The sequence below is a fragment of the Ranitomeya variabilis genome, chromosome 5 (genome assembly GCF_051348905.1).
Source record: "Ranitomeya variabilis isolate aRanVar5 chromosome 5, aRanVar5.hap1, whole genome shotgun sequence".
NCBI lineage: Eukaryota > Metazoa > Chordata > Amphibia > Anura > Dendrobatidae > Ranitomeya > Ranitomeya variabilis.
The window spans coordinates 280,714,971-280,739,482 of NC_135236.1; positions in this window are offsets into that span (position 1 = coordinate 280,714,971).

The window sequence follows — 24,512 nt, forward strand, 5'->3', positions numbered from 1 at the left end:
CGGATAGATCTAATAACATCAGAGAGGAAGATAGATTCAGATCGGGCAAAAAAACCGTATATATGTTTCCAATACAGCCCTCAATATAATAAATTAAAAAATATTATCCACAGGTACTTGCCCGTGCTCTATGAGGATCAACAACTAAATGACATTCTTAGATCCGGTATTAATGTAGTGTCTAGAAGGGCTCCAACTATAGGAAGCCAAATATCCCCCAGTCTGTTCCAATCGCACATAATGGGACTGAAAAGAACATGGCTGGATTATCCAGGTTTCTTTAGATGTGGCACAAATAACTGCAGCACGTGTAAACATGCTCTAGTAACCAAAACCTTTCAAAATATGGAAGGTACAATCAAATTTAATATTAAACAATATATAAATTGCAATTCTATGAATTTGGTATATAAAATTGATTGCAATATATGCAATATGTCATATGTCGGATGCACATCAAGGAAACTTAAAACCCGTATTCGGGAACATTTATATGACATCAATAATATAACAAGTAATAACAGAAATATGTCAGCAGCATCTAGACATTTCGTTACCTGCCATGCACGTAATACTGCAAGTTTCCAGGTCCAGGCTATAGAGCAGGTTAACATGCCTCGGCGGGGCGGAGATATGAGAAGACGGCTCCTAACACGAGAGGCGTACTGGATATTTCATTTAAATACTAGACATCCGATGGGACTAAATAGACGTGTAGAAACTATGCTGCATTATTGTTAAGTATAAAGTGAATATTTTAAATATATTTGTATGGATTGTTAATGTTTTTACTATCACCTTTTAAAATATCATGTGACACAGTAATTGAATCTGATTGGTGGGTCCCTGTATATATGAGAAACTCAATCAGATTTAGATATGGCTTTGAGAAAGATCTTCGGATCGAAACGCGTTGCCGTTTGCCCCTCACATTGGGAGTTGTAATCCGAAGGGAGCACAGTCATTTGTCTTATTTTAATGTTGGACTGAATTAAACTTTTTGCATTTTACGGAGCTGGAACTCAACTTTTTTTTCTCTTTGGTTTCTACCACATGGGTCCACTGCATCCTGAGAGTGCATTTGTTTGGTGGCCTAGGCAGGTAAGCATCTCTGCCTTGATTTGCTGTATTTTCACACATCTGAAAAGCCTCATCACCAACCATAACAAATGGCACTGGTGGACCTTGAGTGTTGGGGAGCGGTCGTGGCCGTGGAAAATTAAAATTTTTGCCATACACACGGCGGCCCATATCCGAGTTCTTGAAAGTCTGGGAATCGTTGCCATGGTCAAAAGCTCCAATGTCCACGGCGATGAAGCGACAGTCCGCATCAGCTATTGCCATGAGCACAACAGAAAAATATTTTTTGTAATTGAAGTACTCCGATCCTGTTCTGGCTGGTTTGATAATGCGGATGTGCTTTCCATCCACCGCTCCCAAACAGTTGGGAAAATCACACACTCCAGAATTTTTCCACAATTTCAATCCACATGTCCAAGGTGGGTAGGGGAATAAACTCATCCCGGAGTACATTCCACAAAGCCCGGCAGGTGTCTGCAACTATTCGGGACAGGGTGGAAATTCCAAGCCGGTATTGGAAGTGGAGGGATGATAAACTCTCTCTGGTTGCCAGAAATCTGGAAAAGAAACAAAAAAGCAATTACAATCAATTCTATTTATGGTGTTGTTATGCAAAAGACATAAAGGAAAATACCAAAAAAAACCATGTCAGAACACTAAAAATTAGCACTGCCATTGGTTTAGATTTGTTAAGTACCTTAATGTAACCAGCAGACGTTCCTCTGGTGGAATCGCTCTACGGAGCTGGGTGTCCTGTCTACGTATGGCTCCTTGGACACGAGCAAGCAAATCCTGGAACGAGTCTTGCGACATCCTTGTATATTCCGGGAATTTGTCCGGGTTGTTATTAAGCTCGCCATACAGCGTGTGATAGGCTCCACAGCTCTCACAGAATTCAATAATGGGGTGTCTCCAAAAACGCCTACAATGTCTCCTTCTCCATCTTTCGCGATTTCTGTCGTGCTCCCAAGCAAATGCACAGGCAAGAAACAGCTTGATGTTTAAATCCAGGTTGAAATAAAAGCTCTCCATGCGAAGATCCATCATGACACAGGATACAGGAGCGAAATCTGAAGATTTCAGCTGTTCAAGGGTCTATATAAAGATATCCCATAATACATGCCCTCTGTAGTCCCATTGGCGGTGTCTGGTTATCTAGATTTTTCTCCTGTAAAATTTGTCACCATGAGAACCAAAAACGCAAACGCAGGAAAAAACGCATTGAGAAGCGTGCAAACGCGGCGTTCTTTTTGACGCATGCGTTTCTGCATGCGTCAAAAAAAGCCTCGTTTGGACGTGTTTCTATGCATTTTTTCCTGCATTTGCGCATGCGGATTAACCCCTCTTTGACCTTAGGCATACTATCCCGTCGAGGTGACCTGGGCCTATCTGACCCTTGACGGGATAGTACGTCATGCCCTTTTATGCGATACCGTGACTTAAGTTAAAATTCCAACGCCATCTTACCTTAGGGAAGATGGTGTCGGCATCCAGGGCATTGTCATCGCCCACCCGGCCTCCCGATCGCTGTGATTGGCTGTTCAATTCTGAACAGCCAATCACAGCCATTCATATTGTTTCAGCCAATTGGAGCGGCTGAAACAATGAGGTCACAGGCTAGGATTGAGTACATCGATACTCGGTACTCGATCCTAGGTCCGGTGCCTGGCACTGCCAGGCACCGGCAAAAGCACCCCGGATTGGGGCGATCGCCGATCGCGCCAATCGCAGGGCACAGCGTGGTATTATCGCACTGTGCCCTGAAGGGATCTGCGTGGATCGGTGCTCTAGTAGCACCGATCCTAACATAGAACCTAGCACAGGCCCAGCAGGACCTGCAGGAGCTGATTGGCGCGATCGATGTCATTGTCGATCGCGCCAATCACAGGGCACTGCGGCAGTCATGCGGTGACCACTCTGTGCCCTGCATGTGACCTGGCTATGACCTGCCTAGGATCGGAGCTGTTAGCTCCGATCCTAGGCAGGTCACAGCCAGGTCACCAGCAGTTGCCAGGGTGACGAGGAAAGCTCTGATTGGCGGGATTGTTAATGTTATGGTCGATCTCATGACCGCTCTACAGGGGTCCTCACTCTAGCTGAGGATTCCTACAGAGCGGTCATACTGCTGGATCTCCCTGCTGGATCTTGTGCCTGGATCTCCCTGCTGTGCTGGGTATTGTGGTGCCAGAGCAGCCTGTAGCACCGCAATCCCTGCTAAAGAAAGAAGACAACTAAACGTAAGTTTTATCCCTGATCCCTGCCCAATCCCCCTTCATCCACCCCAATCCCCCCTTCCCCCTCTTCTTACCCCCCTCCACCCCCATTTGTGCCGCCTCTGCACGCACATTTAGTAGCCGCCGAGCGTTGATTGACGCAGTTCACCGATCGATGCTCGTGCTCGCTTTTTTTTCCTCAGACCCTTTGCGCAACATCTGTACACACATCCCGCAGCCGCCAAACTTTGATAAGTGATGCACTTATCAGAGTTTGTGCCTGCCATTTTCCTTTTTTTTTTTCACCCCCCTTTGCGCCACCTGACTACAACCGTACGTTTTGATCACTGATCCCTGCCCAAAAAATGTTATTAACCTCATGGTGGAGCAAACTAATTTGTATGCTCGTCAATTTTTGGAGCAAAACCCCAGTTCATCATTTTCCAACTGGTCTCCTGTAGATGCAGTTGAAATGATGCAGTTTTGGGGCCTGGTCCTCCACATGGGGATCGTGAAGAAGCCAGAAATTCGGCAATATTGGAGTGTAGATATTTTATATAACACTCCAGTGTTCCGAATGGTCATGGTTCAGAAGCGTTTTGAGGCCATCCATAAGTTCCTGCATTATTCCGATAATGCACAGTGTCCCACACGAGATGACCCTAACTTTGACCGTCTGTTCAAAGTTCAGCCGGTCATCGAACACTTCAACAAAAAGTTTTCTGAAGTGTATGTGCCCAAAAGGGACATCTGCGTGGATGAGTCCTTGGTCCATTTTAAGGGGCGGCTCGTATTCCGTCAATACCTGCCCAACAAGAGGGCCAGGTACGGAATCAAACTCTACAAACTGTGTGAGAGTACCTCAGGGTACATCCACAGGTTTAGAGTGTATGAAGGGAAGGACACCAGGATTGAACCCCCTGAGTGTCCTCCTGTCCTGGGAGTGAGTGGGAAGATTGTGTGGGATTTGGTGCACCCACTGCTGGATAAAGGTTATCACCTCTATACCGATAATTTTTATACCAGCATCCCACTCTACAAATCCCTCTCTGCTCGAGGTACCGCAGCCTGCGGTACTGTCCGCAAAAATCAGAGAGGCCTCCCAAAGACGCTACTTGGGCAGATGCTCAGAAAAGGTGAGAGCAAAGCCCAATGTAGCGACCACCTGCTGGTTGTCAAGTACAAGGACAAGAGGGATGTACCTTGGATGGGTACCTCCACACAGGTCTTCAAACCGGACTCTGTGCTGGGGTACAACAAAAGCATGGGGGGCGTTGATCTCTCTGATCAACTCCTCCAACAGTACAGTGCTTTGAGAAAGGCCAAGGTGTGGTACAAAAAGCTGGCCATGCACATTGTACAAATGGCAATGCTTAACGCTTTCCTACTGTCACGATGTGCACACCACACCGATACATCGTACCTTCAGTTCCAGGAGGTAGTGGTTAAGGCCCTGATATTTGGCACTCCGGAAGGAGAGGGCCCCAGTACTTCTGGAACTGAAGGTGCTCGTATCGTACCAGGCCAGAATTTTCCGGGGGTGGTCCCGCCAACTGGCAGAAAAGGTAAGCCGCAAAAAAGGTGCCGAGTGTGTTACAAAAGGGGAATACGCAAGGACACCATTTATCAATGCAACACTACTTCCCTTTCGAGCCCCAACATATGCCTAAACAGTTTTTTCCCACATATGGCATACCAGCGTAATCAGGACAATTTGGACCACAACTTTTGATGTCCAATTTCTCCTGTTACCCTTGGGAAAATTAAAAACTGGGGACTAAAAGATCATTTTTGTGCGAAAAAATAGGATTTTTTATTTTCATGCCTGGGCATTATAAACTTTAGTGAAGCACTTGGGGGTTCAAAATTCTCACCACACACCTAGATAAGTTCCTTAGGGGTCCAGTTTCCACAATGGGGTCACTTGTGGGGGGTTTCTACTGTTTAGGCACATCAGGGGCTCTGCAAACGGAACATGATGCCTGCAGAACATTCCATCAAAGTCTGCATTCCAAAACGTCACTACTTCCCTTTCGAGCCCCAACGTATGCCCAAACATTAGTTTTCTTCCATATGTGGGGTACCAGCATACTCAGAACAAACTGGACAACAGGTTTTGTGGTCCAATTTCTCCTGCTACCCTTGGGAAAATTAAAAATTGAGGACTAAAAGATCATTTTTGTGTGTAAAAAATAGGATTTTTTATTTTCACGCCCGGGCGTTATAAACTTCTGTGAAGCACTTGGGGGATAAAAGTGCTCATCACACATCTAGATAAGTTCCTTAGGGGGTCTAGTTTCCATAATTGGGTCACTTGTGGGGGGTTTCTACTGTTTAGGCACATCAGAGGCTCATCAAACGCGACATGGCGTCCGATCTCAATTCCAGCTAATTTTAGCTTGAAAAAGTCAAATGGCGCTCCTTCCCTTCTGAGCCCTGCTGTGCCCCCAAACAGTGGTTCCCCCCAACATATGGGGTATTGGCAGTAGCGTAGCTACTGGGGGGGCAGAGGGGGCCATCGCCCCGGGCCCTGTCACATGAAGGGGCCCACTGGGAGCCAGGGGGAGGCCAGTGGCCACTGCTGTGAGGAGGCAGAACACCACATAGGAGCAGAGCAGTATAATGTCTGCTCCCGTCTGACGCTAGTATTAGCACAGTGGCCGGCTGCAGTCTCCCCCCTGCAGTGAATGGTTTCGCCCCTCTGACCTGATCATGAAGCTTTTCCTGGCTGCAGTTTTCTTCCCTCTGTGCACGCTGGGATTGGCTCAGGCACGCTGGGTCCTAGTGCCCACAACTTGCATTTCACTTACACTTCCTGCTCCTGCCTGCAGTGCAAACGTTATCAGTAAGTGCTGGGGATGGAAGATTTTGGGTTTATTAAATTCAGGTATGTCACTGTGACCGTTGGGGTATTGTGGGGGCTGAAAGTGAGTGAGGGGGGACGGGGTACTGGGGGGGGGTGAATGTGAGACCATGGGGGTATTGTGGGGGAGGGGAGACAGGACACTGAGGGGTGGATGTGAGATGATGGGGGCATTGGGGCTGAAGTGGGGGAGGGGAGACAGGGCACTGGGGGCTGAATATTATAATGTTTTGTTATGATATTATATGTGATCCATCATGTAATATTTGCTGTCTGGGGAGGCTGGAGATTGGGGGGAGGCTGGAGATGGGGAATAGGGGGCTTTTGATACGTACCACCTGGGTCTTTTACGAGTATTAGTATAAGGAGCCGCATACAGTAACCAAGAGCTGCATCACATTTACAGCACCACTCCGGTATTATTTTTTATTTCACTGCTGGAGCGGTGCTGACAATCCCCATCCCCTGCCCCCTGTCTGATCCTCACCCTCTGGCGTTTTCATCTGTTTTAGTCTCCGCTCGGCTCCGTCTCCTGCAGTTTGTGACCTGTCCGAGGCTCCAGTGTTTCATGGAGCAGCTGCGTTGTATGTTCCGTAGCATGTCAATTCTTTTTACGGATTCCGCAGCATTTTACATCTGCTCCTGTATAGGATTCCGCAGGTGGTAAAACGCAGGTGAAATCTGCACAAAAAACACAGGAAATCCGCACAAATCCGCAACAAGTGCACATAGCCTCATAGTCTTACATTGAGCACTTGTGACATAACTTTTAACTTCTGGCCAGTCAGAAGCTGCGCTCATAAGTTTGAGCCGTGGCACTGCAGCAGTGCCACAAAATAGTGAATACGCCGGAGGTTGAGTAAATGACCGGGCCATCCAAACCATGACAGGGAGCTGTGAGTCCATCATACTGTGTATAAGGGAGATGCGGGCCCATCATACTATGTATATGGGAGCTGCGGGCCCATCATACTGTGTATAAGGGAGCTGCGGGCCCATCATACTATGTATATGGGAGCTGCGGGCCCATCATACTGTGTATAAGGGAGCTGCGGGTCCATCATACTGTGTATAAGGGAGCTGTAAGCCCATCATACTGTGTGTAAGGGAGCTGTGCACACATCATATTGTGTATAAGGGAGCTGCGGGCCCATCATACTGTGTATAAGGGAGCTGTGGGCCCATCATACTGTGTATAAGGGAGCTGTGGGCCCATCATACTGTGTATAAGGGAGCTGTGGGCCCATCATACTGTGTATAAGGGAGCTGTGGGCCCATCATACTGTGTATAAGGGAGCTGTGGGCCCATCATACTGTGTATAAGGGAGCTGTGGGCCCATCATACTGTGTATAAGGGAGCTGTGGGCCCATCATACTGTGTATAAGGGAGCTGTGGGCCCATCATACTATGTATAAGGGAGCTGTGAGTCCATCATACTGTGTATAAGGGAGCTGAAGGCCCATCATACTGTGTATAAGGGAGCTGCGGGCCCATCATACTGTGTATAAGGGAGCTGCGAGCCCATCATACTGTGTATAAGGGAGCTGTGGACCCATCATACTGTGTATAAGGGAGCTGCGGGCCCATCACACTGTGTATAAAGGAGCTGTGGGCCCATCATACTGTGTATAAGGGAGCTGGGGGCCCATCATACTGTGTATAAGGGAGCTGCGGGCCCATCACACTGTGTATAAAGGAGCTGTGGGCCCATGATACTGTGTACAGGGGAAATGTTGGGACATCATACTGTTTGACAGGAGCTGCGGGCCCATCATACTGTGTATAGGGAACTGTGAAGGCATATTGTGCTTATCGGAGCTGTTGGCTCATTACACTGTATATAGGGGAGCTCTGGGGGGCATTATACTTTCTATAGTGGAGTTCTGTCAGCATTATACTGTGTATAGGGGAGCATTGGGCTCATATTATCTATGGGGGAGCAGTGGGATCATACTGTGTAAATAGGGGAGCAGTGGGAACCTCATACGGTGTATAGGGGAGTTATAGAATCATCATACTGTGTATAGGGGAGCAGTGAGAACATCATACGGTGTATAGGGGAGTTATAGAACCATCATACTGTGTATAGGGGAGCTGTGGGGGCCTTATACTGTATATAGGGAAGCTTTGAGCTCACCATACTGTGTATAGGGGAGCTGTGGGGGCCTTAGACTGTGTATAGGGAAGCTTTGAGCTCACCATACTGTGTATAATGGAGCAGTACATGGGGGAACTTAGGGGACATTATTAAATGTTAAGTGGGCACTTAAGCATTATTGTTATAGGGGCACTCAGAGTATGGTGACCATCAAAGTTGCATATGGTCACAATATGGCGGTAAAATCAATGTTCGTTTTTGTATATAGATTTATTTTCAATAACAGTAGGGTCACATTCTGAGGTTCCCCTATATTCACAATTAGAGTGCGCAACCGTAGCTGTAATCAGGGTTAGCTGGTTAGGGGCCCACTCAGATGTTTCGCCCCCCCTAAGCTGAAACCCTAGCTACGCCTCTGGGTATTGGCGTACTCAGGACAAATTGGACTACAACATTTGTGGTCCAATTTCTTCTGTTACCCTTGTGAAAATAAAAATTGGGGACTAAACGATCATGTTTGTGGAAAAAATAGGATTTTTTTTTTTCACGCCCGGGCGTTATAAACTTCTGTGAAGCACTTGGTCGATAAAAGTGCTCATCACACATCTAGATAAGTTCCTTAGGGTGTCTAGTTTCCAAAATGGGGTCACTTGTGGGGGTTTCCACTGTTCAGGCACATCAGGGGCTCACCAAACGTGACATGGCGTCCGATCTCAATTCCAGCTAATTTTAGCTTGAAAAAGTCAAGTGGTGCTCCTTCCCTTCTGAGCCCTGCCGTGCGCCCAAATAGTGGTTCCCCCCACATTCGGGGTAACAGTGGACTTAGGACAAATTGTACAACAACTTTTGAGGTCCATTTTTTCATTTTACCCTTGGGAAAATAAAAATATTGTTGCTGAAATATCATTTTTGGGACTAAAAAGTAAAATGTTCATTTTTTTCTTCCACGGTGCTTCAGCTCCTGGGAAACACCTGAAGGGTTAATAAACTTCTTGAATATGGTTTTGAGTACCTTCAGGGGTGCAGCTTTAGAATGGTGTCACTTTTGGGTTTTTTCTACCATATAGACCCCTCAAAGTGACTTCAAATGTGAGGTGGTTTCTAAAAAAATGGTTTTGTAAATTTTGTTGGAAAAATGAGAAATCACTGGTTAAATTTTAACCTTTATAACTCTCTAACAAAAAAAAAAATTGGTTCCAAAATTGTGCTGATGTAAAGTAAATATGTGGGAAATGTTATTTATTAACTATTTTGTGTCACATAACTCTCTCGTTTAACAGAATAAAAATTCAAAATTTGAAAATTTGCGAAATTGTCAAAATTTTCGCCAAATTTCCATTTTTTGCACAAATAAACGCAGGTAATATCAAAGAAATTTTACCTCTAACATGAAGTACAATATGTCACGAGAAAAAAATGTCAGAATCCGTTGAAGCGTTCCAGAGTTATAACCTCATAAAGGGACAGTTGTCAGAATTGTAAAAATTGGTCCGGTCATTAACGTGCAAACCAGCCTTGGGGGTAAAGGGGTTAAACGCTGCAGATTCTAATGCAAATGTGAAACTAGCCTTAAACAGTGTGCTGTCAGCGAGATGTACCATTCTTACCCAAAATCACTTGTCCATGTATCTGTTGTTAGGTGGACTTTCCCAGTAATAGCATGGTTGGGGGCCCGGGTAATGTATTGGAACACGTGCTTGTGTAAAAATCATCTTGCAGAAAGCTTCTGCCTCCACGAGCCCAAAAGGCAACATTTGGAGTGCCTGCAGACAAGAATTGTGTGAATTTAGTAGTGTGGCCTTTGGTGCATTGGCTGCATATTTCCCCTTGCGTTCAAAGGACTGTGGTATGGACAACTGAATGCTGCGTTAGGACAAGGACGTGGATGTGCTTCTTGATAGTGATAGTTGAGTTTGTGTGCGACGACAGATGCAGGGCAGGAGGCATCTTCCAATACACTGTGGACTGGGGATTGGCTTGTACACAAAACAGTGGAAGATGCAGTGGTATCACCCGCAGACACTCTTCCTGGAGCCTGTTGTTCAGCCCATAAAGTCATGTGCTTTGCTGCCATGTGCCTGATCATGCTGGTGGTAGTCAGGCTGGTAGTTTTGATACCCCTGCAGATGCGGGCATGGCCGGTGGTGCAAATGGCCTTTTTGAGGTTATTGGCAGAGTCTTTAAAAAACAACAAGACTGTTACGGGGACACTCAGTATCTCCCTCTCCCACGCCACCTCCTCATCTTGACCCCTGTCTTTCGGTGTTCCCCAATTCCCCAAGGCTCAGTTCTAGGACCCCCTACTCCATCTATACCTTCGGCCTGGGACAGCTCATGTAATGGCACAGTTTGCATTCTCATCAGTATGCCGATGACACGCAGATCTACCTATCTGTACCTGACATCACCTCCTTACTGACCAAAATCACACGTCTGCCCGCTTTTTTGTACATCTTTTCTGCTCGCTTTCCAAAAGTGGACATGGAAAACGGAATACATCCTCTTTCAACTATCTCATGCTGAGTAGACATGAGAGTCGTGTATGCATCATTCGGTACCACTATAGTAAGAGGGAAAGTTTTCCCAGGGGAAAATGAATTTACAGACATTCACAGCCTTTTTGGCACATTGTTGGTAGCTGTGATCTTCATTTTCTTGGTGTGGATGTGGTAACATTCCAAGTCAACATCAATGCCATCATTGTCCATATATTGTAAAGAAGAAATATGTTGTTTCCAAGATCATGGTTAACTAATTTTATTGGCATTCCTTTGTGTCCGTTACAATGCAACCAATAGTTTTCGGCTGTGACATTTGGATATGGGTAATATGCATGGGTGAAGAAGATGAAGAACCTTGTGCCACAGATGTCTTCATAGTTACGGTCAGTGCACTCCTATTTAAACATATTTTTTCCGACCATCCATCACTTTGTTTGTTTTTCCTCACACACTGATCTGCTTTCTAGAATTCAGCATCTCACTAGCATGTCACACTTTGCCCTTTATACGGACATGTGAGTCTTTGGCAACCTATTTCTTGCACCCATCTTTTATGCCACCCTTCAGATGCATCTCAGTTACACCGATCTTCTGATGGCCATGAAACGCATTCTGGTAATTGGTGGTGGGTAAAACGACTAATCATTGCAGACTGGATCCTGGATCTCATACCTCCCATAGCCATCGCTGTTATTAATCCTGTACGTTACCATTCCTGCCGTCACCATGCCCATTTTCCTGATCACTTCATCCAATGACTCTTCCGCCATATTTTTGCGAAAAGCAAGCACCTTCCCAGCAGCAACTGTGTAGGAAACCACGTTATTGTTTTCTAGGGTGTTTTTGATGCACGTAAAAAAAAGTGTACACACTATGTTGATGTGTACCCTCCAGGGGGAAAGGTTTGTCAGCCCATTGACATTCCAAGTATAGGAGACCCACTCCTTTGTAATGGGACAGTTTTTAATGAGGCCTTCCTCCACGTTTCTTCCAAGGGGGGGATTGGGGTGCATGCAAATTTGGGTCAAGGTGGTCCTTGCATTCAATGCATTACCTAACAGTATGGCAGCAACAAATAACAAATAATGGAAACTCTGGCTTCATGAGGCCATCCAGGACGTCTGTTCCAAGGGGTATTGGGTTGCCTGTTACTTTGGTGCAGGGCAGGCCTTGCATTCAATGCATAAGCAAACAGTATGTGTCCCACACCACATGGCCAGCTAGGGTTGTTAAATGTTACAATGATATTTCCCAGTAAATTCATTTGTATTGGTTTAAAGCTATGCTAAAGTTGAAAAACGCATCAAAAACGCTGCGTGTTAACATAGTCCAAGTGGTGGAGGAACATTTTTGTTTGGGGTTGATTATTTTGCCTTATATATAAGTAATTACCCTGGAAAGGATGTTCCTTAACATATTTCCCAGCAAAATCCATTTTGGTTTCTATTTTGTATGCTTTTTGGTGCACCTTTTAAAAATGGCGTGAAACTCTGACAACATTGTTTACAGCTGTGACCTAGGAGTCAGAAATGCTTCCAGGGGCATTTGCCATGATGTTCCTATGTCATTTGAGCAGTGTTTCCATCATTTTCAGATGTTTTTAGACCATAAAGGCACCCCCGGCGGATCGCGGTAAACATTCTTGAGTTTCCCATAGACTTACATTGGGCTCATTGTTCTGTCTGAGTACCCGAGTATTACAAATTGCTTGACCAGAGCAACAAGCACCCGAGCATTTTAGTGCTCGCTCATCACTAATCCTGCCCTCTCTTCAAGACATGCGTGAAATTACCTTTCTATGTTAGTCAAGGCTATAGCCTAGTAAATCTTCTCCTTTGACTTCACAGAAATACTCTTAATTTGTTTAATTGTGTGTACATAGGAGTTATAACCTTGGAATGTAACAACATCATGAATAGAGATTATCTAATCTTTAACAAATCATTGAATACCAATCTCTTTTCCAGGTGGCATAGCTTCCTGATTCAAATTTGACTAATTCACCCACCTTATAATGATGAAGGAATATATCAAAATGATCTTCACTGGGTACCGTCACACAGTGCAATTTTGATCGCTACGACGGCACGATTTGTGACGTTCCAGCGATGCATTTACGATATCGCTGTGTCTGACACGCTACTGCGATCCGGATCCCCGCTGAGAATCGTACGTCGTAGCAGATCGTTTGAAACTTTCTTTCGTCGTCTAGTGTCCCGCTGTGGCGGCATGATTGCATTGTGTGACACAGGTTGTATACGATGTGCACACAGTAACCAACGGCTTCTACATCGCAAATACGTCATGAAATTATCGCTCCAGCGCCGTGTATTGCAACGTGTGACCGCAGTATACGACGCTGGAGCGATACTTATACGACGCTGCAACGTCACGAATTGTGCCGTCGTAGCGATGAAAATGGCACTGTGTGACGGTACCCTTAAAGATTCCTGTTAGCTTGAACCATTCTGGCACTTCCCTTATGACATTTTCATTAATGAAGCATTTCAGTCTACAAAACTTTATTTTTAAGCTCATGAGTCGCAATGCAAGAATGGTTTCAGGGTCTGCATGTAAGGATGAGCGAACCCATGCATATTCGGATTCATCATGTTTCATCAGTTCGGTTTGGATTCCAGAACTACACCCAAACTTGACCCCAAAATCCTAAAAAGTCAAAGAGGACCCAAAATCTCTCTGTTTGCTCATCTCTAGCTGCAAAGTTAAGTTTCCACAATTTGGTGAATTTTTCACAATGCATATTTTCAGAATCAGATCTGTAGAAAGCATGAGATAGCAAAAAAAAGACAAAAACTGCAGAGGCAAAAACATAATAAAAACATTTAAAAAATCACCAAAAACTTATTGTGAGAACACAACTTAAAGGGGACTCAAGCCTTCTAACTCCGTTAGCGTCTCCTGACCATCCCACCAGATCATTGACCACCTGTCATTTGTTCTCAGTGTGGTTTTCACTTGGGTTCCTGTCGCCCTAAAATTGTGGGCTGACTATTTGGCTCTCCTTGTCAAATAAACCTACCAATGCTGCCTGTCTCCTAGCTGCCAGGCCTTGGTTCCAGTACAGTAGTTATTTGTCTGCAATATACCAAAATGCGTGTGCATGATGCCCACTTGACTTATTTATGCTGAACTGCGGAATGCCTTATGCCGTAAATCTTAATTTAGTTAGTGACTGGAGTTTGTTTTGTGGCAAGGCACGCACCATTTTTCACATGCACCTGAATCTTTAAAGGTCTGGGTCTGCCACCTTCCAATTTCATGCGATGTCGTCACCTTCCTTGCTTCTTGTCATGGCTCCTGAGCTGGCATACTGATCTGCTCTGTTGAGGGCAGAGCCAAGTACTGCAGTGCGCATGTGCACACTTAATGATACACAGATGAAATAAAGGATTTTATTCTTGCTGTGTGTTTATTTTAATATTTACTATGGAGTTAGTAATTATAGATGCCTCTCCATTACTGACCACTGGGCTTGATGTCACCTGATGATACAATGGTGACATCAACCCCAAAGCTATTACCACAGTTGTTACTGCCACAGGGCAATTAGGGTGAGGCAGATTTCCAGATTTGGCTTATGGGTGCACCATTTCTGGAGCGGCTGAGGGCTAATGTTGGTAGCTTGGGGGGGGGGAAATATCTCTGACCCCTTCCCAGGTTATTAATATCAACCCACAGCTGTTTGCTTAGCCTTTCCTGATTTGAATTTATATGGATACGCTACGTTATTTTTTCTAGGGTTCCCCGTAAATTCACCAGGTAAGGCTAAGCAAAAAGTTGTGAGTTGTTATTAATAGCCTGGGAACCTCATAGGATATTGTCCCAGGTTATAAACATCAGCCCCCAGTCATGGGTTTTCCCTCTGCTGGTTATGAAAATTGTGCAGGAGCCAACAACATTTTCTTTATTTAATGCTTTATTTTACATAGAAGTTACACAGCTGCTGCTGAATACAACTCCCATCATTGTCTCCTTGTTATGCTGATCTCAGTGTGTTCAGCAGCTGGCTGGCACCTGGGATGTTGTGAATTCTGCTCTTGGGCTCCCTCCGGTGGTTATAAGTGGTAGCGCTGCTGTCTTTGGATCGCTGCATTCATCAGGTGTGTTCACTTATTGCAATTCTGACTGGGCTATTTAGTCTTGCTTGACCCTTTAGTCAGTGCCAGTTGTCCATTGTTCCTGGAGGATTCACATCCCTGCCTGGTCTCTCCTGCTTTGCTGTTCATTTCAACAATGATAAGTTCTGGCTTTGTTTTTTGCAGTCCACATGCTGTGGGCTTTATTGTTCAGTTCTTTTCCATGTTTTTGTCTTGTCCAGCTTGGTCTGCATAAGGATTTGTTCAGCCAAGCTGGTATCTCTGGAGATGCAGATATACCCTCCATATCTTTAGTTAGATGTGGAGATTTTGTATTTTCTGTGGTGGATATTTTCAAGTGTTTTAATACTGACCGCATAGTACTCTGTCCTATCCTTTCTATTTAGCTAGAGTGGCCTCTTTTGCTAAATCCTGATTTCAGTCTGCGTATGTTATTTCCCTCTCCTCTCACAGTCAATATTTGTGTGGGGCTGTCTATCCTTTGAGGATTTTCTCTGAGGCAAGATAGTTTTCCCTTTTCTATCACTAGGGGTATTTAGTCCTCCGGCTGTGTCGAGATGTCTAGGGAGTGTTAGGTACATTCCACGGCTACTTCTAGTTGCGGTGTTAAGTTCAGGGTCTGCGGTCAGTACAGGTACCACCTTCTCCAGAGTACGTCTCATGCTGCTCCTAGGCCACCAGATCATAACACTGGGAACAGCGCAAACTATACTGCTTGTTCCCAGTTGCTGGTACTTGTCGCACAGATAGCACACGAATGTGAAACACAGACAGCAAATGGACACACTGATGTCACACACATGGATATGGAAGGCACACAGACACGGATCTCACCAGTACTGTTTTTTCTTGTACAGGAATCACCAGGATGTGTTAAAGAAGCCTTGCAGGGCCCCCACTTATGATGTCACTTTTCTGTGGGATAAGCACCTTTGAACCATCATTAGTCACTAGCTATTATGTATCAAGCAACTCTGAACTATTTTCACATATATATGTGCTTGCTTGGCACTTTTTTGTGCAATATTCGTTGTAATTAAGACAATTGTGTATGCAAATCATTACATTTATTCCATTCTGCCTGTCACAAAAGATTTACAACAGGATTTGTCCGCGTTCAGTTTGGCCTGCAGCAGCAGGTTTTTTCCAGGGGCACCACGAGGAACAACGGACTCACCCCATACAATGCTTAGTCTTCTTCTGCTTATAATTTAGATAATATATTTTGCTCTGATTTTTCATCTTATGCTTAATGTTCTTCTGCTTTTTGTTCTGCAGCTTCTTGTTCTTCTGCTTTTTGGTCTGCTTTGGGGTGGTCTTCAGGATCGTCGTCTCCAGGATCGTCGTCTCCAGGATCGTCGTCTCCAGGATCGTCGTCTCCAGGGTCGTTGTCTTCGGGGTCATCGTCTTCTTCGGGGTGATCTTCAGGGTCGTCATCTCCATGGTCATCGTCTCTGGGGTCGTCGTCTCCAGGGTCGTCGTCTTCTTCGGGGTGGTCTTCAGGGTCGTCATCTTTAGGGTCATTGTCAGGGAGATCCAGAGTGATTAGCAAAAACCATAAGCTTGAACTTGGAAATGTAGCAGAAGGTACAAGAAGGCTGAGGAACTGCCAAGAACCAGCTGATGGTTACTAAGCAGGAGGTACCCATGCCAGAAAGCACTACCAAGGACCACCAGACGTTGGTGGAACTCAGATACCGAGAAGGAGGCACCTAAGCCAAAGGCTCTGCCTGGAACCAGCTAACGGTACTGGAACCAGGATGGGGAGCAGAAGGTACAAGAGCAAAAGACACTGCCGAGAACCAGCTGATGATACTGGAACCCAGTTACTAAGCAGGAGGTACCCGTGCCAGAAAGCACTACCAAGGAACACCAGACATTGGAGGAACTCAGATACCGAGAAGGAGGCACCTAAGCCAAAGGCTCTGCCTGGAACCAGCTGACAGTACTGGAACCAGGATGTGTAGCAGAAGGTACAAGAGCAAAAGTCACTGTTGAGAACCAGCTGACAGTACTGGAACCCGGATGGGTAGCAGAAGGTACAAGAGCCAATGGAACTGCCAAGGACCAGCTGACGGTATTGGAACCCAGTTACTATGCAGGAGGTACCTGTGCCAGAAAGCACTACCAAGGACCACCAGATGTTGGTGGAACTCGGATACCGAGAAGGAGGAACCTAAACCAAAGGCTCTGCCTGGAACCAGCTGACGGTACTGGAACCAGGGGAACCTATTAAAGATTGTCTTCCAAAGAACCAGCTAATGGTGCTGGAACTCAGATAGGCAGCAGAAGGTCCACATGAAAAAAAAATTGCTAGGCAGCGAGCCGGCCATAGTTACCGAAAAACCCCAGTCCTACAGTGGGAGCTTGTCTTATTGGCACTATGGAACCAGACTTGTTTGCCAGTTCCCACAGCCCACATAGGAAGCACCTAAACTGCAGGCACCATAGAGTTGGCTAACCCGACCGCAACCCGACAGGACAACGTATTGGAGGCAAAGTGACCTTGACACTACCCAGAAACAGCTGGCGTGCTGGGACCAGGCTGGGCAGGAGGGAGTACCTATGCCAAAGACACTTCTGAGCAGCAACTAGCGGTGTTGGAGCCCAGGGATTACAGGAGAAACAGTTTAGGCTGAGGCCTAATTGGAGCAAGTTTAAAATCTGTAGTGGTGCCGCACACACAGCAGGGGAGTAGCTGGCATTTCTGAACCCCAATAACAGAGGAGCAACTGTTGACAATACAGATGGCACTTCCGAGCAGCAACTGACAGTGTTGGAGCCCAGGGTCAATGCTAGAAGCAGAGTGTAGGCCGAGGCCTAATTGAAGCAAGTTTAATATCGGTTGTAGTCTTAGTGTGGAGGGAGCTGGAGAAATTGGCGCACACACAGCAGGGGAGCAGCTGGCATTGCTGAACCCCAATAACAGAGGAGCAACTGTTGACAATGCAGATGGCACTTCCGAGCAGCAACTGACAGTGTTGGAGCCCAGGGTCAATGCTAGAAGCAGAGTGTAGGCCGAGGCCTAATTGAAGCAAGTTTAATATCGGTTGTAGTCTTAGTGTGGAGGGAGCTGGAGAAATTGGCGCACACACAGCAGGGGAGCAGCTGGCATTGCTGAACCCCAATAACAGAGGAGCAACTGTTGACTGTGCAGACAGCACTTCTGAGCAACTGGCGGTGTTGGAGCCCAGGGTCAATGCTAGAAACAGAGTGGAGAAATTGCCGCACACAAAGCAGGAGAGCAGCTGGCGTTACTGATCCCCAATAACAGAGGAGCAACTGTTGACTATGCAGACTGCACTTTCGAGCAGCAACATGCAGTGTTGGAGCCCAGGGTCAATGCTAGAAACAGAGTGTAGGCCAAGGCCTAATTGGAACAAGTTTAATATCGGTTGTAGTCTTAGTGTGGAGGGAGCAGGAGAAATTGCCGCACACACAGCAGGGGAGCAGCTGGTGTTACTTAACCCCAATAACAGAGGAGCAACTGTTGACTGTGCAGATGGCACTTCCAAGCAGCAACTGGCGGTGTTGGAACCCAGGGTCAATGCTAGAAACAGAGTGGAGAAATTGCCGCACACACAGCAGGGGAGCAGCTGGCGTTACTGAACCCCAATAACAGAGGAGCAACTGTTGACTGTGCAGATGGCACTTCCAAGAAGCAACTGGCGGTGTTGGAGCCCAGGTACAATCAGGTTGTAGGCCGTAGCCTAATTGGAGCAAGTTTAATATCTGATGTAATGTGAATGTGGAGGGAGCAGGAGACATTACCGGACACACAGCAGGGGAGCAGCTGATGTTACTGAACCCCACTAACACAGGAGCTAGTGCTTTTCTCTGTGAAGACGGCACTTCTGAGCAGCAACTGGTGGTGTTGAAGCCCAGGGTCAATCAGGGTGTAGGCCGAAGCCTAATTGGAGCAAGTTTAATATCTGATGTAATGTGAATGTGGAGTGTTATGATCTGGTGACCTTGGAGCCGCATGAAACTTTCTCTGGAGATGGTGGAACCTGTACTGACCGCAATCCTGAACTAACACCGCAACTAGAAGTAGCCGTGGGGTGTGCCTAACAATCCCTAGACACCTCGACACAGCCGGAGGACTAAATACCCCTATAGATGGAAATGGGAATGCTATCTTGCCTCAGAGCAAACCCCCAAAGGATAGGCAGCCCCCCACAAATAATGACTGTGAGTAGAAGAAGAATAGACACACGGAGGTAGAAAACAGGATTTAGCAGAAGAGGCCACTCTAGCTAAATAGGAAAGGATAGGACAGATAACTAGGCGGTCAGTATTAAAACCCTTCCAAAAATATCCACAGCAGATAATACAAAAAGTTCCACAATCTAACTAAAGACATGGAATGTATATCTGCCACTCCAGAGAATCCAGCAAGACTGAGAAAATACTGACACAATCTAAGCTGGGCAAGAAAACACAAAGAATAGCACTGAATTGTGAAGCACACAACATGTGTGCCACAGGGAAAAAGAACCAGACACTTATCTTTGCTGATTTGGCAGAAAGGCAGGAGGAACCAGGCAGAGGTCCTAAACCTCCCAACAACAATTGACAACTGGCAAGGACTAATGAATCCTGCACGCCTAAATACCCCAGTCAGATCTGCAATCAGCAGATACACCTGACCAGGGCTGCAACTCAGGGGCAACTGCATTACCACCTACAACCACCGGAGGGAGCCCAAAAGCAGAATTCACAACAGTACCCCCCCTTGAGGAGGGGTCACCGAACCCTCACCAGAGCCCCCAGGCCGATCAGGACAAGCCAGATGAAAAGCATGAACCAAATCAGCAGCATGGACATCAGAAGCAAAAACCCAAGAATTATCCTCCTGGCCATAACCCATCCATTTGACAAGGTACTGAAGCCTCCGCCTTGAAAAACAAGAATCCAAAATCTTCTCAACCACATACTCCAACTCCCCATCAACCAATACGGGGGCCGGAGGATCAACAGAGGGAGCAACGGGCACACCATACTGTATTTCCGCAATAAAGATCTATGGAAGACATTATGGATAGCAAAAGACGCCGGAAGCGCCAATCGAAAAGACACCGGATTAATAATCTCAGAAATCCTATAAGGACCAATAAACTGAGGCTTAAACTTAGGGGAAGAGACCTTCATAGGAACATGACGGGAAGACAACCAAACCAAATCCCCAACCCGAAGCTGGAAACCAACACACCGACGACGGTTAGCAAAACGTTGAGCCTCCTCCTGAGACAACACCAAATTGTCCACCACATGAGCCCAAATCTGCTGCAACCTGTCAACCACAAAATCCACACCAGGACAGTCAGAAGGCTCAACCTGCCCAGAAGAAAAACGAGGATGAAAACCAAAATTACAAAAAAAAGGCGAAACCAAAGTAGCCGAACTAGCCTGATTATTAAGGGCAAACTCGGCCAATGGCAAAAAGGCCACCCAATCATCCTGATCGGCAGAGACAAAGCATCTCAAATAAGTCTCCAAAGTCTGATTAGTTCGCTCGGTCTGGCCATTTGTCTGAGGATGGAATGCAGAAGAAAAAGACAAATCAATGCCCAGCCTAGCACAAAAGGCCCGCCAAAACCTAGAAACAAACTGGGAACCTCTGTCGGACACAATATTCTCCGGAATACCATGCAAATGAACCACATGCTGAAAAAACAATGGAACCAACTCTGAAGAGGAAGGCAATTTACGCAAAGGCACCAAATGAACCATCTTAGAAAACCGGTCACAAACAACCCAGATAACCGACATCCTCTGGGAAACCGGAAGATCAGAAATAAAATCCATAGAAATATGCGTCCAGGGCCTCTCAGTGACCGGCAATGGCAAAAGTAACCCACTAGCACGGGAACAACAAGGCTTGGCCCGCGCACAAGTCCCACAGGACTGCACAAAAGAACGCACATCACGTGACAACGAAGGCCACCAAAAGGACCAAACCAAATCTCTGGTACCAAAAATACCAGGATGACCAGCCAACACAGAACAGTGAACCTCAGAAATCACTCTACTAGTCCATCTGTCAGGAACAAACAATTTCCCCACAGGACAGTGGTCAGGTCTATCAGCCTGAAATTCCAGAAGAACCCGCCGTAAATCAGGGGAAATGGCAGAAAGGACCACCCCTTCTTTCAGAATGCCGACCGGTTCAAGGGCCTCAAGAGAATCAGGCAAAAAACTCCTAGAAAGGGCATCAGCCTTAATATTCTTAGAACCCGGAAGATACAAAACCACGAAATCAAAACGGGAAAAAAAGCAAGGACCATCGAGCCTGTCTAGGACTCAGCCGTTTGGCAGATTCGAGGTAAATCAAATTCTTATGATCGGTCAGGACCACAATACGGTGCTTAGCTCCCTCAAGCCAATGTCGCCACTCCTCAAATGCCCACTTCATAGCCAACAACTCCCGATTGCCGACATCATAATTGCGTTCAGCAGGCGAAAACTTGCGGGAGAAGAAGGCACACGGTTTAATCAAAGAACCAACAGAATCCCTCTGAGACAAAACGGCCCCTGCCCCAATCTCAGAAGCATCAATCTCAACCTGAAACGGAAGAGAAACATCCGGCTGACGCAACACAGGGGCAGAAGTAAATCGGCGTTTAAGCTCCTGAAAGGCAGAGACAGCCGCAGAGGACCAATTCGCCACATCAGCACCTTTTTTCGTCAAATCAGTCAAGGGTTTAACCACGCTGGAGAAGTTAGCAATGAAACGGCGATAAAAATTTGCAAAACCCCAAAATTTCTGAAGGCTCTTCACGGATGTGGGTTGAATCCAATCATGAATGGCCTGAACCTTAACCGGATCCATCTCCATAGATGAGGGAGAAAAAATAAAGCCCAAAAAAGAAACCTTCTGCACCCCAAAGAGACACTTAGACCCCTTCACAAACAAAGCATTGTCACGAAGGATCTGAAATACCATCCTGACCTGTTCCACATGAGACTTCCAATCATCGGAAAAAATCAAAATATCGTCCAAATATACAATCAAGAATTTATCAATATAAGTCCGGAAGATATCATGCATGAAGGATTGAAAAACAGATGGAGCGTTAGTGAGCCCGAATGGCATCACAAGGTATTCAAAATGGCCTTCGGGCGTATTAAACGCAGTTTTCCATTCATGACCCTGCTTAATACGAACAAGATTATATGCCCCCCGAAGGTCAATCTTAGTAAACCAACTAGCCCCCTTAATCCTAGCAAACAAATCAGAAAGCAAAGGTAAAGGGTATTGAAACTTGACTGTGATCTTATTCAAGAGGCGATAATCAATACAAGGTCTCAAGGAGCCATCCTTCTTAGCAACAAAAAAAAAACCTGCTCCTAACGGTGAAGAAGTTGGCCGAATATGCCCTTTCTCCAAAGACTCCTTAACATAACTCCGCATGGCGGTATGTTCAGGCACAGACAGGTTGAAAAGTCGACCCTTAGGAAACTTACTGCCTGGAATCAAGTCAATAGCACAATCACAGTCCCTGTGCGGTGGAAGGGAACTGGACTTGGGCTCATCGAATACATCCTGAAAATCAGACAAAAACTCTGGAATTTCAGAAGAGGAAAGAGAGGATATTGACATCAAAGGAACATCATTATGAACCCCCTGACAACCCCAACTAGTCACAGACATAGATTTCCAATCCAATACAGGATTATGTACCTGCAACCACGGGAAACCCAGCACGATAACATCATGCAAATTATGCAACACCAGAAATCGACAATCTTCCTGATGGGCTGGCGTCATGTGCATGGTCACCTGTGTCCAAAACTGAGGCTTATTTTTAGCCAAAGGTGTAGCATCAATCCCCCTTAAAGGAATAGGGTTCTGCAAAGGCTGCAAGGGAAAACCACAACGCCTGGCAAACTCAAAATCCATTAAGTTCAAGGCGGTGCCTGAATCCACAAACGCCATGACAGAGAATGATGACAATGAGCAAATCAAGGACACCGATAACAGAAATTTAGGTTGAACAGTACTGATGGTAGCGATCCTCTTTGTCCGCTTAGGGCAGACTGAAATGACATGAGAAGCGTCGCCACAATAATAACACAACCCATTCTGACGTCTGAATCCTTGTCGTTCCGTTCTAGACAAAATCCTATCACACTGCATTGGCTCAGGAATTGGCTCTGAGGACGACGCCACAGTGCGCACAGTTCTACGCTCCCGCAAGCGCCGATCAATCTGAATGGCCAGAGACATAGAATCACTCAGACCGGAGGGCGTGGGAAACCCCACCATAACATCTTTAACGGATTCAGAAAGACCCTTTCTGAAAATTGCCGCCAAAGCATCATCATTCCATTTAGTCAACACAGACCATTTTCTAAATTTCTGACAAAACAATTCTGCCGCCTATTGACCTTGAGACAGGGCCAACAAGGTTTTCTCTGCTTGATCCACATAATTATGTTCATCATATAATAAACCTAAAGCCTGAAAAAAGTAATCTACATTAAGCAAGGCCGGATTCCCAGATTCCAGGGAAAATGCCCAATCCTGTGGATCACCACGCAGCAGGGAGATGACAATTTTAACCTGCTGAATGGAATTACTGGAGGATCGCGGTCTCAGAGCAAAAAACAATTTACAATTATTTTTAAACCCCCAAAATTTAGACCTATCACCAAAAAACAAATCAGGAGTAGGAACCTTCAGTTCTAAAGCTGGAGTCTGAACAATATAATCAGAAATACCCTGTACCCTAGCAGCAAGCTTGTCTACACGAGAAGCTAATTCCTGAACATCCATGCTGGCCCAAGACTCCTCAGCCACCCATAAATAAAGAGGGAAAAAAAACAGACTGCAGAAAAAAAAATGGCTCAACACTTTTCTTCCCTTCTTCTGAGATGCATTTAACTCATTATGGGCCAGTTGTACTGTTATGATCTGGTGACCTTGGAGCCGCATGAAACTTTCTCTGGAGATGGTGGAACCTGTACTGACCGCAATCCTGAACTAACACCGCAACTAGAAGTAGCCGTGGGGTGTGCCTAACACTCCCTAGACACCTCGACACAGCCGGAGGACTAAATACCCCTATAGATGGAAATGGGAATGCTATCTTGCCTCAGAGCAGACCCCCAAAGGATAGGCAGCCCCCACAAATAATGACTGTGAGTAGGAGAAGAATAGACACACGCAGGTAGAAAACAGGATTTAGCAGAAGAGGCCACTCTAGCTAAATAGGAAAGGATAGGACAGATAACTAGGCGGTCAGTATTAAAACCCTTCCAAAAATATCCACAGCAGATAATACAAAAAGTTCCACAATCTAACTAAAGACATGGAATGTATATCTGCCACTCCAGAGAATCCAGCAAGACTGAGAAAATACTGACACAATCTAAGCTGGGCAAGAAAACACAAAGAATAGCACTGAATTGTGAAGCACACAACATGTGTGCCACAGGGAAAAAGAACCAGACACTTATCTTTGCTGATTTGGCAAAAAGGCAGGAGGAACCAGGCAGAGGTCCTAAACCTCCCAACAGCAATTGACAACTGGCAAGGACTAATGAATCCTGCACGCCTAAATACCCCAGTCAGATCTGCAATCAGCAGATACACCTGACCAGGGCTGCAACTCAGGGGTAACTGCATTACCACC